Genomic DNA, 21,386 nt, shown 5'->3' on the forward strand with positions numbered 1-21,386 from the left:
TAAAAAAAAAAGGGGGAGCTGCTGTCAGGAAACGAGAAAGAGGGAAAAACAGGTCAACCTCAGTCAAGCTTTCTTGGAATAGCAGAGCTGAAAGATAAAGAAGAGTGAAAAACAGATGCAGGCCTGCCGATGCAGCTGGTTGAAGGTTTGTTTTTGTTTTTTACCAAATTGCCGTGCAACAGACCATATAAACCAAATAAACAAAAACAAAGGCAAACTATTCTCCTGTTTTTGAGATTTTAAAAAACTTTTGATTCAATTTTGCACAAGGGTCTGCTGTACAAACTATTGAAAAGTGTGGTTGGAGGAAAAACGTTATCACAAACTTGATGTACACAAACAAGTGCGCTGGTAACATTGCAAAAAACACAGACTTCTTTCCCCAAAGCAGGGAGGTTAGAGAGGGACGCAACTTGAGCCCAACCCCTTTCAACACATGCATCAATGAATTGGCGAAATCATTAGAGCAGTCTACCTGGACATCAGGTCATCTGTATTTTGCAGATGACCTGGCATTGCTGTCCCCAACCAAAGAAGGGCTACAACAATAACTTGACCTTCTACACAATTTCTCCCAAACCCCCGGGCATTGACAGTGAATCAAACCAAGACAAAAATTATGATATTCCAAACAGGACCCAGCCTCCAGTCACACAAGTATAATTTCTTCCTGGATAAGCCGGCCTTAGAACACACAAAAAAAACAATACCTGCCTCGAAATAAACATCAGCACCAGAGGCAATTTCAACAAAGCTGTAAATGACCCGAGAGACAAGGCAAGAAGGGATTTTATGTCATCAAATAGAACATCGGAGTCGACATCCCAATTCAAATCTGGCTCAAAATATTGGATTCTATCATAGAACCCATTTCTCTTTATGGTTGCGAGGTCTGGGGCCTGCTCACAACCAAGATCTTTCAAAATCCAAACTCCAGATTGACACTCCATCCTCTGCATCCAATAGGAAACCCCAAACAATATGCAGAGCAGAACAAGCACATTCAGAGATTTCTGATGTCTGCCAATCCGAATCTGGATCACCTCAAAAATTTAATGGAGTCTTCCATGCCCTAATATCTATCTGTGGTGAAAATTTGGTGAGAATCCGTGAACTAGTTTTGACGTAATCCTTTAAAGCCTATATAAAGTGAATCTTGATCCAGAATCACCTCCAAAATTTCATGGAGTCTTCCATGGCTTAATACAGTAGTGTTCAGAATAATAGTAGTGCTATGTGACTAAAACGTTTAATCCAGGTTTTGAGTATATTTCTTATTGTTACATGGGAAACAAGGTACCAGGAGATTCTCACAAATCCAACAAGACCAAGCATTCATGATAGGCACACTCTTAAGGCTATGATACTGGGCTATTAGTAAAAAAAAAAAGAAAAGGGGGTGTTCACAATAATAGTAGCATCTGCTGTTGACGCTACAAACTCAAAACTATTATGTTCAAACTGCTTTTTTAGCAATCCTGTGAATCACTAAACTAGTATTTAGTTGTATAACCACAGTTTTTCATGATTTCTTCACATCTGTGAGGCATTAATTTTGTTGGTTTGGAACCAAGATTTTGCTGGTTGTGTGCTTGGGGTCATTGTTTTGTTGAAACACCCATTTCAAGGGCATGTCCTCTTCAGCATAAGGCAACATGACCTCTTCAAGTATTTTGACATATCCAAACTGATCCATGATACCTGGTATGTGATATATAGGCCCAACACCATAGTAGGAGAAACATGCCCATATCATGATGCTTGCACCACCATGCTTCACTGTCTTCACTGTGAACTGTGGCTTGAATTCAGAGTTTGGGGGTCGTCTCACAAACTGTCTGCAGCCCTTGGACCCAAAAAGAACAATTTTACTCTCATCAGTCCACAAAATATTCCTCCATTTCTCTTTAGGCCAGTTGATGTGTTCTTTGGCAAATTGTAACCTCTTCTGCACATCTTTTATTTAACAGAGGGACTTTACGGGGATTCTTGCAAATAAATTAGCTTCACAGAGGCGTCTTCTAACTGTCACAGCACTTACAGGTAACTCCAGACTGTGTTTGATCATCCTGGAGCTGATCAATGGGTGAGCCTTTGCCATTCTGGTTCTTCTTCTATCCATTTTGATGGTTTTCCATTTTCTTCTGCGCATCTCTGTTTTTTTTGGCCATTTTAAAGCATTGGAGATCATTGTAGATGAACAGCCTATAATTTTTTGCACCTGCGTGTACGTTTTCCCCTCTCCAATCAACTTTTTAATCAAACTACACTGTTCTTCTGAACAATGTCTTGAACGTCCCATTTTCCTCAGGCTTTCAAAGAGAAAAGCATGTTCAACAGGTGCTGGCTTCATCCTTAAATAAGGGACACCTGATTCACACCTGTTTGTTCCACAAAATTGACGAACTCACTGACTGAATGCCATACTACTATTATTGTGAACACCCCCTTTTCTACTTTTTTTTTTTACTAATAGCCCAATTTCATAGCCTTAAGAGTGTGCATATCATGAATGCTTGGTGTTGTTGGATTTGTGAGAATCTACTGAATCTACTGGTACCTTGTTTCCCATGTAACAATAAGAAATATACTCAAAACCTGGATTACTCTTTTTAGTCACATAGCACTACTATTATTCTGAACACTACTGTATGTATGTGTTGAACACTTTGTCAAAATCCATGCAGTAGTTTTGACGTAATCCAGCTAACTGTAATCCTTCAAAGCCTATATAAAGTGAAACTTGATCCAGAATCCAGATCCGGATCACCTACAAAATTTAATGGGATCTTCCATTGTCTAATATCTGTCTGTGGTGAACATTTCATCAAAATCTGTTCACTGGTTTTGACGTAATCCTGCTAACAGCGCTGTGACCAACCCAAAGCTCAGGAAATCCTTGACCATGTGCAGACTCAGTGAGCACAGCCTCACTATGGAGAAAGGCCGCCCCAGACAGACATGGCCCCCCAGATAAGACAGACTGTGCACCCACTCCTCAAAACACAAGGTGGAGACTGAGCTGTACTTCCTAACCACCTGCCTGCTGTACCAAGACATCAGAGACACGAAATTTCCACTGATCACAAATACCCCAAAAGACTTTGAGAGCATCGACAAACTTCTGCATCTGTTGGGAAGTTCAACAATGTGCAAACACAGCAGCAAGGTTTATGAGCCGTTGTGACACGAAAAGAAGGAGCAATGGACATAACCCACCGTAAACCCAAAACAGATTAAACTGCTACGTCACTTTATCAAAAAAGATTTATTTATCAAAAGATTCCACCTGCTCAAAGTGATATTAATCAGCCAGTGCGCAGCCATTTTCAGATTTCACCAGAGATGTTCAATCAAATTCAGGTCTGGGCTCTGGCTGGGCCACTCAAGGACATTCACAGAGTTGTCCTGAAGACACTCCTTTGATATCTTGGCTGTATGCTTAGGGTCATTGTCCTGCTGAAAGATGAACCATCACCCCAGTCAGGTCCAGAGCGCTCTGGAGCAGGTTTTCATCCAGGATGTCTCTGTACATTGCTGCATTCATCGTTCCCTCAATCCTGACTAGTCTCCCAGTTCCTGCTCCTGAAAAACATCCCCACAGCATGATGCTGCCACCACCATGCTTCACTGTTGGGATGGTGCCTGGTTTCCTCCAAACATGACGCCTGGCATTCATGCCAAAGAGTTCAATTTTTGTCTCATCAGACCAGAGAATGTTGTTTCTCACGGTCTGAGAGTTTTTCAGGTGGCTTTTGTCAAACTCCTGGTGGGCTGCCATGTGCCTTTTATAAAGGAGTGGCTTCCATCTGCCGTCTGGTCACTCTACCACACAGGCCTGATTGGTGGATTGCTGCAGAGATGGTTGTCCTTCTGGAAGGTTCTCCTCTCTCCACAGAGGAATGCTGGAGCTCTGACAGAGTGACAATCGGGTTCTTTGTCACCTCCCTGACTAAGGCCCTTCTCCCCTGATCGCTCAGTTTAAAAGGTTCAGGTAACTTTATTTGTACCTGTAGGTAGATTTGACTTGCAGCAAACAGAAAACACAAAAAAGGCGTCCATGTTAGTCAACACAACAACAACAATAAAAAACACTAAAAATCCTAACAAAGAACATACACAAAACAAGTTAACAAACACCACCAAGGACTCAACCTTAAAACCACTAAAAAGATGGTCAGCTTAAACTATCAACTCAATCAATCAACTTTTTTCTTATATAGCGCCAAATCACAACAAACAGTTGCCCCAAGGCGCTCCACATTGCAAGGCAAGGCCATACAATAATTATGAAAAACCCCAACGGTCAAAACGACCCCCTATGAGCAAGCACTTGGCCACAGTGGGAAGGAAAAACTCCCTTTTAACAGGAAGAAACCTCCAGCAGAACCAGGCTCAGGGAGGGGCAGTCTTCTGCTGAGACTGGTTGGGGCTGAGGGAAAGAACCAGGAAAAAGAGATCGATCACTAATGATTAAATGCAGAGTGATGCATACGGAGCAAAAAGAGAAAGAAACAGTGCATCATGGGAACCCCCCCACAGTCTACGTCTAAAGCAACATAACCAAGGGATGGTTCAGGGTCACCCGATCCAGCCCTAACTATAAGCCTTAGCGAAAAGGAAAGTTTTAAGCCTAATCTTAAAAGTAGAGAGGGTATCTGTCTTCCTGATCTGAATTGGGAGCTGGTTCCACAGGAGAGGAGCCTGAAAGCTGAAGGCTCTGCCTCCCATTCTACTCTTACAAACCCTAGGAACTACAAGTAAGCCCGCAGTCTGAGAGCGAAGCGCTCTAATGGGGTAATATGGTACTACGAGGTCCCTAAGATAAGATGGGACCTGATTATTCAAAACCTTATAAGTAAGAAGAAGAATTTTAAATTCTATTCTAGCATTAACAGGAAGCCAATGAAGGGAGGCCAACACGGGTGAGATATGCTCTCTCCTGCTAGTCCCCGTCAGTACTCTAGCTGCAGCATTCTGAACCAACTGAAGGCTTTTTAGGGAACTTTTAGGACAACCTGATAATAATGAATTACAATAGTCCAGCCTAGAGGAAATAAATGCATGAATTAGTTTTTCAGCATCACTCTGAGACAAGACCTTTCTGATTTTAGAGTATTGCGTAAATGCAAAAAGGCAGTCCTACATATTTGTTTAATATGCGCTTTGAATGACATATCCTGATCAAAAATAACTCCAAGATTTCTCACAGTATTACTAGAGATCAGGGAAATGCCATCCAGAGTAACGATCTGGTTAGACACCATGCTTCTAAGATTTGTGGGGCCAAGTACAATAACTTCAGTTTTATCTGAGTTTAAAAGCAGGAAATTAGAGGTCATCCATGTCTTTATGTCTGTAAGACAATCCTGCAGTTTAGCTAATTGGTGTGTATCCTCTGGCTTCATGGATAGATAAAGCTGGGTATCATCTGCGTAACAATGAAAATTTAAGCAATACCGTCTAATAATACTGCCCAAGGGAAGCATGTATCAAGTGAATAAAATTGGTCCTAGCACAGAACCTTGTGGAACTCCATAATTAACTTTAGTCTGTGAAGAAGATTCCCCATTTACATGAACAAACTGTAATCTATTAGACAAATATGATTCAAACCACTGCAGCGCAGTGCCTTTAATACCTATGACATGCTCTAATCTCTGTAATAAAATTTTATGGTCAACAGTATCAAAAGCAGCACTGAGGTCCAACAGAACAAGCACAGAGATGAGTCCACTGTCCGAAGCCATAAGAAGATCATTTGTAACCTTCACTAATGCTGTTTCTGTACTATGATGAATTCTAAAACCTGACTGAAACTCTTCAAATAGACCATTCCTCTGCAGGTGATCAGTTAGCTGTTTTACAACTACCCTCTCAAGAATCTTTGAGAGAAAAGGAAGGTTGGAGATTGGCCTATAATTAGCTAAGATAGCAGGGTCAAGTGATGGCTTTTTAAGTAATGGTTTAATTACTGCCACCTTAAAGGCCTGTGGTACATAACCAACTAACAAAGATAGATTGATCATATTTAAGATTGAAGCATTAAATAATGGTAGGACTTCCTTGAGCAGCCTGGCAGGAATGGGGTCTAATAAGCATGTTGATGGTTTGGATGAAGTAACTAATGAAAATAACTCAGACAGAACAATCGGAGAGAAAGAGTCTAACCAAATACCGGCATCACTGAAAGCAGCCAAAGATAACGATACATCTTTGGGATGGTTATGAGTAATTTTTTCTCTAATAGTCAAAATTTTGTTAGCAAAGAAAGTCATGAAGTCATTACTAGTTAAAGTTAATGGAATACTCAGCTCAATAGAGCTCTGACTCTTTGTCAGCCTGGCTACAGTGCTGAAAAGAAACCTGGGGTTGTTCTTATTTTCTTCAATTAGTGATGAGTAGAAAGATGTCCTAGCTTCACGAAGGGCTTTCTTATAGAGCAACAAACTCTTTTTCCAGGCTAAGTGAAGATCTTCTAAATTAGTGAGACGCCATTTCCTCTCCAACTTACGGGTTATCTGCTTTAAGCTACGAGTTTGTGAGTTATACCACGGAGTCAGACACTTCTGATTTAAAGCTCTCTTTTTCAGAGGAGCTACAGCATCCAAAGTTGTCTTCAATGAGGATGTAAAACTATTGACAAGATACTCTAACTCCCTTACAGAGTTTAGGTAGCTACTCTGCACTGTGTTGGTATATGGCATTAGAGAACATAAAGAAGGAATCATATCCTTAAACCTAGTTACAGCGCTTTCTGAAAGACTTCTAGTGTAATGAAACTTATTCCCCACTGCAGGGTAGTCCATCAGGGTAAATGTAAATGTTATTAAAAAATGATCAGACAAAAGGGAGTTTTCAGGGAATACTGTTAAGTCTTCTATTTCCATACCATAAGTCAGAACAAGATCTAAAATATGATTAAAGTGGTGGGTGGACTCATTTACTTTTTGAGCAAAGCCGATAGAGTCTAATAATAGATTAAATGCAGTGTTGAGGCTGTCATTCTCAGCATCTGTGTGGATGTTAAAATCGCCCACTATAATTATCTTATCTGAGCTAAGCACTAAGTCAGACAAAAGGTCTGAAAATTCACAGAGAAACTCACAGTAACGACTAGGTGGACGATAGATAATAACAAATAAAACTGGTTTTTGGGACTTCCAATTTGGATGGACAAGACTAAGAGACAAGCTTTCAAATGAATTAAAGCTCTGTCTAGGTTTTTGATTAATTAATAAGCTGGAATGGAAGATTGCTGCTAATCCTCCGCCCCGGCCCGTGCTACGAGCATTCTGACAGTTAGTGTGACTCGGGGGTGTTGACTCATTTAAACTAACATATTCATCCTGCTGTAACCAAGTTTCTGTTAGGCAGAATAAATCAATATGTTGATCAATTATTATATCATTTACCAACAGGGACTTAGAAGAGAGAGACCTAATGTTTAATAGACCACATTTAACTGTTTTAGTCTGTGGTGCAATTGAAGGTGCTATATTTTTTTTTTTTTTGAATTTTTATGCTTAAATAGATTTTTGCTAGTTATTGGTGGTCTGGGAGCAGGCACCGTCTCTACGGGGATGGGGTAATGAGGGGATGGCAGGGGGAGAGAAGCTGCAGAGAGGTGTATAAGACCACAGCTCTGCTTCCTGGTCCCAACGCTAGACAGTCACAGTTTGGAGGATCCCAAAAAATTGGCCAGATTTCTAGAAATGAGAGCTCCAAAGCTACGAATAAGCTGCACTTATTACAAGTACCGTTACTGCTAAAAGAGGCCGAGGAATAACTAAACATTTCACACCCAGAGCAGAAAAGTACGGGAGAGACAGGAGAAGCCGCCATGCTAAAACGGCTAAGAGCTAGTAGCTACGCTAAGCTAGCGGATTCCCAAACAGGGAATCCGACACTAGACAGGCTGTGGAGCAGCACAGGCAACGCACGACAACAGTGCTAAAATAAAATAAAATAAAACTAGTGTGCAAAGGGCAAATAAATAAATAAGTATATAAATATCTAAATATAACCATATGCAAACCTACTAAGATTTGTTCAGTTGCACAATTGCTGCTGGGACAAAACTACTCCTGTAGCGTTTTGTTCTACACCTTGGGACTCTAAACCTACGACCAGAAGGTAAAAGCTGAAATTCATTAGCCAGGGGGTGGGAGTCATCAACTATAATGCAGTTGGTTATCCGCTGTAATTGTTTAGTGTACAGGGACTCTAAACTCAGCTGCGATTCACCAATCAACCGACTGGACCATTTAATGATCTGACTCAGTCTGTTCCTATCCTTCAATGTCAAACCGCCAAACCATGCCACCAAAGAAAAAGCTAAAACAGATTCAATAAAAGCATGATAAAATAATGTTAACATGGTTCGGCCAATGTGAAAATACAACAGTTTCCTGAGACAGAACAAGTGCTGATGTCCCTTCCTACACACCACCTCACAGTTTACCTCAAACTTCAGCGAGTCATCAATAATAGTCCCAAGGTATTTATAAGTTTTCACAATTCCAACTGGTTGACCATCCATTGTTGTGTTGCCAGGTGTGCTACCATTCTTCCTAAAATCAATGACCATATCTTTAGTTTTAGATATATTAATCTGAAGATATGAGTCCTCACACCATTTAACAAAATGGTCAACTACAGGACCGTGGCTGCTCTCGTTATCCCGCAGCAGACTGACAATCACTGCTTCATCCGCGTATTTTAAAATGAACCTGTTATTAAAAGTGCTCTGACACATACTGGTATAGAGAATAAATAACAGAGGTGAGAGCACACACCCTTGTGGCGAGCCAGTAGAAGAACACACTGTGTTTGATAAAATCCCGTTCACTAACTTTCTGTGTTCTGTTTGTTAAAAAGTCTAAAATCCAACCCACGAGATTATTACTTAATTTAAAATGTTCTAAAAGCCTTTGGGTTAAAATACAGGGTTGAATTGTATTAAAAGCTGAAGAGAAGGCAACAAAAAAAAGCCGGGCATGACACCCGCTGCCCTCCAAATGCCTGAGAAGCAGATTAAGCAAAGTGAGTGTGGCGTCCTTCACTCCTCTATTAGGCCTGTAAGCAAATTGTAACGGATCGAGTGCATGCATAGTATTTTTTAGCATTACCGACCGTACCAATTTCTCAAAGATCTTCATCAAAATTGATGTTAGAGCAACAGGCCTAAAATCATTCAAGGATTTAGGATTACTAGATTTAGGAACTGGGACCACAACAGCATCTTTCCACACTTTGGGGACATGCTGTGTTTCCAAGGACCAGTTAAAACTATAATAAAAAAACTGGACTCAGCTCTTTTACACAAGATTTAAGTAAATGGCCACAGATATTATCTGGACCATGACTCTTATTTACCTTTGTGCTAAGAAAAGCTTTTTCTATATCCCATTGGTGAAGGGAGAAGTGTTGAGAGTCACGGAGCCTGAGACCAAGTTCCTGAGTTTCCTTACTAAAATCAGATATGTTAAAACGATTAAAAAAACAATTAAGAGCATTAGCTAGTTCAATATCTGAGTTGAAGCCATTTAAAGTAATATTTGTGCTGCTTTCCATATTTTGGAGACCTGCAATGGCCTTCATACTAGACCAAGCTGACCCAAGATTATGAGCAGCCATCCTCTTCTCCAACTCAGACTTATAGGTCTGTTTTGCTTTAAGAATCTCTATTTTAAGCGCTTTGGTAACTAAAAGAAGGTCCGAGTCTACTCCCTTTTTAAAGACCTTCTTTTTCTTTATACAAGATTTCACTGATTTAGAGACCCAGGGTCTATTATTAGGATAAATTTTAACTTTCTTACAGGGAACAATCATGTCTCTACAAAAAGTGACATAAGAACATATAACATCAGTGAGTTCATCCAGGTTATCAGAGGACTGCTTGAACATGTCCCAGTCAGTACAGTCAAAACATTCCTGCAAACAAAGCTCAGAATCAGCAGTCCAAACTTTAACCTCCTTGGTTTGTACTTTTCCCCTCTTTAAAACAGTCTTGTAGGTTGGCAGAAGATGCACACAATTATGATCTGCAAAACCCAACGGAGGAAGAGGGAGTGATTTAAAAGCGTCTTTAATTGACCCATAACATAAATCCACAGTCTTGCCACGCCTGGTTGGGCAGGTAACATATTGATAGAAGTTTGTTAGGGTTTTTTCCAAGGAGACTTGATTAAAATCTCCCAAAATAAAATTCGGGGCATCAGGTGAAATGGACTGCAATTTTTGAACAACATTAAAAACAGTTCTAGAAGCACAGGCAGCATTTGCCTTTGGGTGAATGTATAGTACTGTTATAAAAAGTTGTGGGAATTCACGAGGCAGATAAAAAGGACGAAATGACAGATAAAAGTTTAACATCTGGTGTGCAGATTTTCTCTCTGACAGTCACAGAGGTGCAGTATTGTTTGTTGACATACAAACATACCCCACCTCCTTGCGTTTTTCCCGTCACTTCAGTCTGACGATCAAGACGAAGCGGAGCTCCAAAACCATCGATGAGCGGATCGGCCTCTCGGTCTTCCTCAGTAAGCCATGTCTCCGTAAAGGCCATGACACAAGTGTTCCTGAAGTCCTTTTGAAAGTGCACATTTCCTTGAAGTTCATCCACTTTATTTCTCAGGGACTGAACATTTCCCATAATCACGACAGGCAAGGGGATCCTGGTAAGCTGCTGTTTACGCACACGCAGCCTCACACCACCTCGTCTCGCCCGCTTTCTCCTCTTCTTCTTTATCGAATCACCTTTGTTAAAAACCAGATAATTAAAATCCCTCGGAATAAATTCTGGTAATATAACATCCGTAACGCGGTTCAGACTGACACAGTTCAACTGCATTAACACATCTCTGGAATAAGTATGACGTGTCCCTGTGGGATTGACAGCTCCGGTGAGATCCCTCACAAACAGGGTACACAATAAAAGCCACAATGCAACAAAATAAAGCGGATCCATTTCCGTTGGCAGCAGAGTAGTCCTTCACACAGCAATAACCACACAGTGAGAACATAAAACACTCCAAAACAAAACAAAGAAAAAAGATTTTAGACAATAAGCCGGAACGCCAAACTCTCGCTGCCGGTCGCTGCGTGCGCATGCGCCCAAAGGTGGCCAGCTCTAGGAATAGTCCTGGTGGATCCCAACTTCTTCCATTTATGGATGATGGAGGCCACCGCAATCATTGGGACCTTCAAAGCAACAGAAATGTTTCTGTACCCTTCCCCAGATTTGTGCCTCGAGACAATCCTGTCTCAGAGGTCTACAGACAATTCCTTTGACTTCATGCTTGGTTTGTGCTCTGACTGTCAACTGCGGGACCTTATATGTAGACAGGTGTGTGTCTTTCCAAAGTCATGTTCAATCAACTGAATTGACCCCAGGTGGACTCCAATTAAGCTGTAGAAACACGTCAAGGATCAGTGGAAACAATACACCTGGGCTCAATTTTGAGTTTCATGGCAAAGGCTGTGAATACTTATATAAATGTTTTGTTTTTTTTGGGTTTTTTTTTTGATAAATTTCCAAAATACATTCTAATTTGTGCACCAAATTCGTGTTTCTTTTTAAGTCATCAGTGCTGTACAATTAGTCCACTCTGGCGTAAGTACAGTTCAAAGACATCATTAAAGCCCAAAATTACCATGACATTCATGATGATGACGAGTATATGTGAACATCCAACCACAAACTGTAGATTTCCACAGTAAGGCTGCAGATCTTGCTGGAGATGCAAGATTTGCAAAGACATGGAGAGTTACATTTACTGAGATGTTTGGCTGAAAGTAAAGTTCAGTCAGCTTAACCTGCACAGTGCTGGATGATTTCAGCACCATGGACAGCGTCTTCAGTGCTGCTCACTTACTGTCTGCTATTTCTGCATTTTCTGTCTCAATATAAACTACCGCTACTGCACACACACACGCATTGTTTTGGATCTATAAAGAAAGAAATAAGCAAAATTTACCTTTACTTTTCACCTTAGCAAACGCTACATAATTACTTTATTTGATTAAAATATATAATTTCTTTGATGTGGTTTCCTGCAATTTATGAGAACAATCAGGTTGTATTTATTCAGAATTTTACAGTTGAATAGCTCCGGTGGTAGTTCTGAGGGATTCCATTTTTGCTGGAGTTTCAGATTGCAGTTATAAAGTGTACTTCATAGTGGAGTGGAGAAGAGGAGGATTTTCTGTCAAAACTAGGCTTGCATCTCCTATGTGGCTTCTGGCAAATTGTGGCTGAACTTTCAAGTATTCTTTTTTTTTTCTCTATACTGCTTCATCATGAAGCAGATGCAAAACGCAAAACTTGTACTGTGCACAATTTCTACTGCAGCCACAGAAACCTATAACTTCTAACTTCTGCAGGGTTGTCTTGGTGGCTTTCCTCACTTGTCTCCTTGCATGGTCAATCAGTTTTTGAGAACTGTCTAATCCACACAGGTTTGCTGTAGTGTACCATACTGTTTGTTTTGGTCTTAATGATTGATGTGTATTAAGTATTAGACATATTCAGTGGTTTGGACATGTTCATGTATCCATCCCCTGACTTGTCTGAAGAAACCTGGCAATAAAACTGATGATTCACATGTGTTATACCAAAGGAGGCCATAACATATGCAACCCGTCATCTTGGCTTTGATGTTTCTATATCAAGTTGTACAGATTTTATTGACATTTCTTGACTAGGTTTAAGGATATGATTCCTTCTTTATGTTCTCTAATGCCATATACCAACACAGTGCAGAGTAGCTACCTAAACTCTGTAAGTGAGATAGAGTATCTCGTCAATAGTTTTACATCCTCATTGAAGACAACTTTGGATGCTGTAGCTCCTCTGAAAAAGAGAGCTTTAAATCAGAAGTGCCTGACTCCGTGGTATAACTCACAAACTCGTAGCTTAAAGCAGATAACCCGTAAGTTGGAGAGGAAATGGCGTCTCACTAATTTAGAAGATCTTCACTTAGCCTGGAAAAAGAGTCTGTTGCTCTATAAAAAAGCCCTCCGTAAAGCTAGGACATCTTTCTACTCATCACTAATTGAAGAAAATAAGAACAACCCCAGGTTTCTTTTCAGCACTGTAGCCAGGCTGACAAAGAGTCAGAGCTCTATTGAGCTGAGTATTCCATTAACTTTAACTAGTAATGACTTCATGACTTTCTTTGCTAACAAAATTTTAACTATTAGAGAAAAAATTACTCATAACCATCCCAAAGACGTATCGTTATCTTTGGCTGCTTTCAGTGATGCCGGTATTTGGTTAGACTCTTTCTCTCCGATTATTCTGTCTGAGTTATTTTCATTAGTTACTTCATCCAAACCATCAACATGTTTATTAGACCCCATTCCTACCAGGCTGCTCAAGGAAGCCCTACCATTATTTAATGCTTCGATCTTAAATATGATCAATCTATCTTTGTTAGTTGGCTATGTACCACAGGCTTTTAAGGTGGCAGTAATTAAACCATTACTTAAAAAGCCATCACTTGACCCAGCTATCTTAGCTAATTATAGGCCAATCTCCAACCTTCCTTTTCTCTCAAAATTCTTGAAAGGGTAGTTGTAAAACAGCTAACTGATCATCTGCAGAGGAATGGTCTATTTGAAGAGTTTCAGTCAGGTTTTAGAATTCATCATAGTACAGAAACAGCATTAGTGAAGGTTACAAATGATCTTCTTATGGCCTCGGACAGTGGACTCATCTCTGTGTTTGTTCTGTTAGACCTCAGTGCTGCTTTTGATACTGTTGACCATAAAATTTTATTACAGAGATTAGAGCATGCCATAGGTATTAAAGGCACTGCGCTGCGGTGGTTTGAATCATATTTGTCTAATAGATTACAATTTGTTCATGTAAATGGGGAATCTTCTTCACAGACTAAGGTTAATTATGGAGTTCCACAAGGTTCTGTGCCAGGACCAATTTTATTCACTTTATACATGCTTCCCTTAGGCAGTATTATTAGACGGTATTGCTTAAATTTTCATTGTTACGCAGATGATACCCAGCTTTATCTATCCATGAAGCCAGAGGACACACACCAATTAGCTAAACTGCAGGATTGTCTTACAGACATAAAGACATGGATGACCTCTAATTTCCTGCTTTTAAACTCAGATAAAACTGAAGTTATTGTACTTGGCCCCACAAATCTTAGAAACATGGTGTCTAACCAGATCCTTACTCTGGATGGCATTACCCTGACCTCTAGTAATACTGTGAGAAATCTTGGAGTCATTTTTGATCAGGATATGTCATTCAAAGCGCATATTAAACAAATATGTAGGACTGCTTTTTTGCATTTACGCAATATCTCTAAAATTAGAAAGGTCTTGTCTCAGAGTGATGCTGAAAAAACTAATTCATGCATTTATTTCCTCTAGGCTGGACTATTGTAATTCATTATTATCAGGTTGTCCTAAAAGTTCCCTAAAAAGCCTTCAGTTAATTCAAAATGCTGCAGCTAGAGTACTAACGGGGACTAGAAGGAGAGAGCATATCTCACCCATATTGGCCTCTCTTCATTGGCTTCCTGTTAATTCTAGAATAGAATTTAAAATTCTTCTTCTTACTTATAAGGTTTTGAATAATCAGGTCCCATCTTATCTTAGGGACCTCGTAGTACCATATCACCCCAATAGAGCGCTTCGCTCTCAGACTGCAGGCTTACTTGTAGTTCCTAGGGTTTGTAAGAGTAGAATGGGAGGCAGAGCCTTCAGCTTTCAGGCTCCTCTCCTGTGGAACCAGCTCCCAATTCAGATCAGGGAGACAGACACCCTCTCTACTTTTAAGATTAGGCTTAAAACTTTCCTTTTTGCTAAAGCTTATAGTTAGGGCTGGATCGGGTGACCCTGAACCATCCCTTAGTTATGCTGCTATAGACGTAGACTGCTGGGGGGTTCCCATGATGCACTGTTTCTTTCTCTTTTTGCTCTGTATGCACCACTCTGCTTTTAATCTTTAGTGATCAATCTCTGCTCCCCTCCACAGCATGTCTTGCCTGGTTCTCTCTCTCAGCCCCAACCAGTCCCAGCAGAAGACTGCCCCTCCCTGAGCCTGGTTCTGCTGGAGGTTTCTTCCTGTTAAAAGGGAGTTTTTCCTTCCCACTGTAGCCAAGTGCTTGCTCACAGGGGGTCGTTTTGACCGTTGGGGTTTTACATAATTATTGTATGGCCTTGCCTTACAATATAAAGCGCCTTGGGGCAACTGTTTGTTGTGATTTGGCGCTATATAAAAAAAAAATTGATTGATTGATTGACATGTACACTCAACAAAAATATAAACGCAACACTTTTGGTTTTGCTCCCATTTTGTATGAGACGAACCCAAAGATCTAAAACTTTTTCCACATACACAATATCACCATTTCCCTCAAATATTGTTCACAAACTAGTCTAAATCTGTGATAGTGAGCACTTCTCCTTTGCTGAGATAATCCATCCCACCTCACAGGTGTGCCATATCAAGATGCTGATTAGACACCATGATTAGTGCACAGGTGTGCCTTAGACTGTCCACAATAAAAGGCCACTCTGAAAGGTGCAGTTTTGTTTTACTGGGGGGGGGGATACCAGTCAGTATCTGGTGTGACCACCATTTGCCTCATGCAGTGCAACACATCTCCTTCGCGTAGAGTTGATCAGGTTGTCAATTGTGGCCTGTGGAATGTTGGTCCACTCCTCTTCAATGGCTGTGCGAAGTTGCTGCATATTGGTAGGAACTGGTACATGCTGTCGTATACGCCGGTCCAGAGCATCCCAAACATGCTCAATGGGTGACATGTCCGGTGAGTATGCCGGCCATGCAAGAACTGGGACATTTTCAGCTTCCAAGAATTGTGTACAGATCCTTGCAACATGGGGCCGTGCATTATCCTGCTGCAACATGAGGTGATGTTCTTGGATGTATGGCACAACAATGGGCCTCAGGATCTCGTCACGGTATCTCTGTGCATTCAAAATGCCATCAATAAAATGCACCTGTGTTCTTCGTCCATTACAGACGCCTGCCCATACCATAACCCCACCGCCACCATGGGCCACTCGATCCACAACATTGACATCAGAAAACTGCTCACCCACACGACGCCACACACGCTGTCTGCCATCTGCCCTGGACAGTGTGAACCGGGATTCATCCGTGAAGAGAACACCTCTCCAACGTGCCAAATTCCAGCGAATGTGAGCATGTGCCCACTCAAGCTGGTTACGACGACGAACTGGAGTCAGGTCGAGACCCCGATGAGGACGACGAGCATGCAGATGAGCTTCCCTGAGACGGTTTCTGACAGTTTGTGCAGAAATTCTTTGGTTATGCAAACTGATTGTTTCAGCAGCTGTCCGAGTGGCTGGTCTCAGACGATCTTGGAGGTGAACATGCTGGATGTGGAGGTCCTGGGCTGGTGTGGTTACACGATTACACGCGGTTGTGAGGCTGGTTGGATGTACTGCCAAATTCTCTGAAACGCCTTTGGAGACGGCTTATGGTAGAGAAATGAACATTCAATACACGAGCAACAGCTCTGGTTGACATTCCTGCTGTCAGCATGCCAATTGCACGCTCCCTCAATCTTGCGACATCTGTGGCATTGTGCTGTGTGATAAAACTGCACCTTTCAGAGTGGCTTTTTATTGTGGGCAGTCTAAGGCACACCTGTGCACTAATCATGGTGTCTAATCAGCATCTTGATATGGCACACCTGTGAGGTGGGATGGATTATCTCAGCAAAGGAGAATTGCTCACTATCACAGATTTAGACTGGTTTGTGAACAATATTTGAGGGAAATGGTGATATTGTGTATGTGGAAAAAGTTTTAGATCTTTGAGTTCATTTCATACAAAATGGGAGCAAAACCAAAAGTGTTGCGTTTATATTTTTGTTGAGTGTCTATATATGGTGTGCATGCTGTAGTAGATCAACACTCTCCACTATTTTACTTATTTTAATAACTGTATGATTACTATTGATGCTTAAAAAGCCTGATGTCATGGGGAAGTAGAGTTAAGAGCCTTGTTCTGTAAATCCAGCAATGACAAATTAAAATGTACAAAAGACCAAGGGAGTGAATACTTTCACAAGGCACTATATGACAAGTGGCCCTTGCTCTTGTGAGGTTTGACCAGCAGTTTCCCTGACTTGAACGTGCAGCTTGCTTCAGAAAATGGAGCTGGAAGTCACTCAATGACCAAGAATCAGCATTTTTCTTTTATTTTGAAGTCATCAAGGCCAAGCACAAGTGAAAAACCTTTAAATACAAACACCAATAGGAGGTTAAGGAAAATGTAACCCAATGAAACCACAATTGTTATGTGCAGATGCAGGTTGAGGAGCGGACCAACGTCTGACCGAACCCAGCGCTAAATAACCAGAAAGCGGTTCCACAAACAAAACGATTTTATTTCCCCTCCAGTGCAATAATTAGTGTACAACATAAATATTTGGTTTGTCTGGCGGAGTGAAGGACGGCGCGCTCTCCAGCGCCCAAAAGGATCGAAGCCTCGGCGCTTCTGGACTCAGATTCACCGCCAAACACCCCCCAGGTGGACACGACAAACTGACTCTGTGAAGGATGGAAAAGGTGAGGTAAGTCAACAGAGTTACAGCAAATATCCTTCAGAGGCACACACTATCAGCAACACATTCAGGTCTGAATTTAAGCTTTATGTAAATGAGCAGCTTCTCACAACAGGTGGAGGATCATCATTCCGTACACCACGGCAGTGAGAAGCAAACTGCACAATTCTCATCAATGTTCAAATATACTGCGTAACAAAATGCCAAATTACTATTAACGATCATTCAGACAATAATCACCTCTGATGTGTGCTGACAGCATGTGTCCCTCACCCGTCCTCCTTCACAGGCACGATGTGTCAAACCCTGGCGCGGTCCTCAGCGTCTCACAAACGAACGTCACAAGGTTGAGTTCCCGGCAATTCTGCTTGAACCACTCATGGCTTAAATGCAGAACGCCATCTCATTATCTGCTTCAGCTGAAAGTCTTTAAGTTTACACGTGAGCATCATCCACAGGTGCTGCGAGTCAGTAGGCCTGCACGTGAACATCCTCCACAGGTGCAGCTAATAATGCTGATGAGGGCGAAGGACTCTTCTGCCAGCACCGTCTCCACAGACAAAAAACATTTTGCATACCATCTGGAGAGCAAAGAAAAGAAAACAACACAAAAACATCCAGCCAAACCCCCCAACACACAACAGTACCCCCCATCAACGGGAAGCCTCCCGGCAACCGAACAGACCAGGCCCGAGAACAACATCTCCCTCCGGGGTCCATGACAGAAAGCAGACGGCAGGACAGGGCACCGCGGCTGGAAGGCCGGCTGGCATTAACAAAAACCCCAAACAAGTCCCATATACAGCCCAACATAGAAGAAAAACACAAAACCCACCCAAACCCTCCACAGGGGACCGTCCCATCCAACCCCGGGAAGAAAAGAAAAACTCCCAAATGCAATAACCCAACACAGCCCCAACAACACAATACAAACATAAATTCACAAAGAAAAATAACAAACAACCCCCCCCCAGAATGATATGCAGGGAAGCAGGGAAATAAAAACAACAAAACAAACGACCCAATCCTCAAACAGAAAATACCTAAGTCCAAATAATGAAAACAAACGATTACCTGAGTCCAGCCGAGCTCCAAACTGCCAGTCGTTCACTCCTCCGGAACCGCCTCTAAATCCCCAAACAATTTATAACCCCTTACAAAAAAACAAAAATAGCCCAAATAACTAAACAACCAAAGGGTTTTTTTTTTTTTTTTGTGTGTGTGTGTCCATTTTTATGCCTGTCCCAGAACACCTGGAGATACGTCATCACTATCTTTCTTGACGCTTATGTGACCGGGGCAATATTGCGGCTTCAGCTCGTCCGAGCTGCATGGGCTCATCCGCAAGAGGAGCCAGAGGTCTCGTCGGAGGAGTCCCAGCGGGGCGAAGAAGAGGCAGCCCAGATCCGTGTCGGGGAAAGCCCCGAGATGAAAAAACCCGCTCTGATGTCCGTCCTCTCTCGCGTCCACGCTCCTCCATCCAATCATCTAGACGAACAACCAAAGATATTAGTTCATCTAAATCTTTTGGTTCGTCACGGACTGCTAGCTCGTCTTTTAATGGATCTTTCAAACCATCTACAAACACTCTTAAAGCTGTGGCATTCCAACCGGACTGAGCAGAAAATATTCGGAAATCCACGGAATAATCCGCCGCACTCCGCCTCCCCTGCCTGAGATTCAGCAACCGTTGGGCAACGGTATTTGTTTTCACCGGATGGTCAAAAACCAAGCGGAACTCCCGAGAGAAATCCTTAAAGGATCCTAACAATGGAGAGTTATTACTCCACAACGCAGTGACCCAAGCTAAAGCGTCACCTCGGAGCAAATTTGTCACATATGAGACACGACTACCATCAGAAGAGAAGGAAGCCGGTCGCTGAACAAAAACCAGAGAACATTGCATCAAAAACGGAGCACAGGCTTCAACGTTTCCCGCATAAGGCTCCGGATGACAAATGATTGGTTCGGAAGCCGAATCTCTGGGTGACGGAGTTATCTGCACCGGTATCGATGGTGCCGCAGCTGGAGCAGCAGGAAGCGGAACGGCTTGCGCTGCAAGCTCCGTAACGCGGGCATCTGTTTGTTTAATTTGGTTTGCGAGATGCTGTAATTGCTCCCATATTTTCTCCAAGTGTTCTTGAACTCTTTTGGCAAACGGAACCGCTTCTGCCGCTGGGTCCATTTTGGAAAGGCCAGGAACTACTGTTATGTGCAGACGCAGGTTGAGAAGCGGACCAACGTCTGACCGAACCCAGCGCTAAATAACCAGAAAGCGGTTCCACAAACAAAACGATTTTATTTCCCCTCCAGTGCAATAATTAGTGTACAACATAAATATTTAGTTTGTCTGGCGGAGTGAAGGACGGCGCGCTCTCCAGCGCCCAAAAGGATTGAAGCCTCAGCGCTTCTGGACTCAGATTCACTGCCAAACACCCCCCAGGTGGACACGACAAACTGACTCTGTGAAGGATGGAAAAGGTGAGGTAAGTCAACAGAGCTACAGCAAATATCTTTCAGAGGCACACACTATCAGCAACACATTCAGGTCTGAATTTAAGCTTTATGTAAATGAGCAGCTTCTCACAACAGGTGGAGGATCATCAGTCCGTACGCCACGGCAGTGAGAAGCAAACTGCACAATTCTCATCAATGTTCAAATATACTGCGTAACAAAATGCCAAATTACTATTAACGATCATTCAGACAATAATCACCTCTGATGTGTGCTGACAGCATGTGTCCCTCCACAGGTGCAGCTAATAATGCTGATGAGGGCGAAGGACTCTTCTGCCAGCACCGTCTCCACAGACAAAAACCAGTTTGCATACCACCTGGAGAGCAAAGAAAAGAAAACAACACAAAAACATCCAGCCAAACCCCCCAACACACAACAACAATAAATCACCATAACCCAAAATCAAATAATTTTTAAACTACTAAAAATGAATCTTACAAATAAGTAGAAAATTCTCACATTTAAAGTACTCCAAATAAACTAAATACATCTTAAAGCACTGTTCAATAATGATCTTTAAACTTACAACTTTAGCAGAGTTTAATATCTGTAAAAAAACAAAACAAAACAGTATCACATAACTTTAGCCATTAAACATTTAAAAAAATTCATTACATTTTTAACTATACTTTTAAACCCACATGATATTAAAATATGACATTTCAACTTACATTTCAATCATGTGATTTTGTAACACATCACATTTTAAGCTAAATGATCACATTATTTTCCAAATGCAGCTACAAAGACACACATCCCAAATGAAGCCTCACCGGCTTCTTCTTCCTTGCTTGAAACAAGCAGTCTCCTTTTTCCAAGTCCAGACTGTCCAAACATTTCCCTCACACACTGCTTTTACTCCCCACTGTGCTGTGAATGACTGCCTCCAAACTCCCCTGATCACCACATCAGATCATTCCTACCTGGTGCAGTCAACCAGCTGCCTTCAGGCTGGGAGACACGCCCACACCTGAAGCACTCAGACAGAGAGGGTGTGGCCTGCAGCTCACCTCAGCACTGTAGCTTGTCCAGCATGTGGCACTGTAAACACACCTGTATCAGCAAGGACCATCTCCAAAACAAACAAACAAGCAAAAGTCGGTGGTGCCAGTTTCCAGTTCTTTATTGAGTCTTTCAGTCTGGCCGTTAGACTGAGGGTGGTACCCCAGCGTGAGGCTTGTGGAGGAGCCTCCAGAACCCCTTCCAAAACTGAGATACAAACTGCGGTCTGCGGCCAGATACAATGTCCTGTCGAAACCCATGTAACTTGAACA

Source organism: Thalassophryne amazonica, chromosome 11 (assembly GCF_902500255.1).
Source record: "Thalassophryne amazonica chromosome 11, fThaAma1.1, whole genome shotgun sequence".
Lineage (NCBI taxonomy): Eukaryota > Metazoa > Chordata > Actinopteri > Batrachoidiformes > Batrachoididae > Thalassophryne > Thalassophryne amazonica.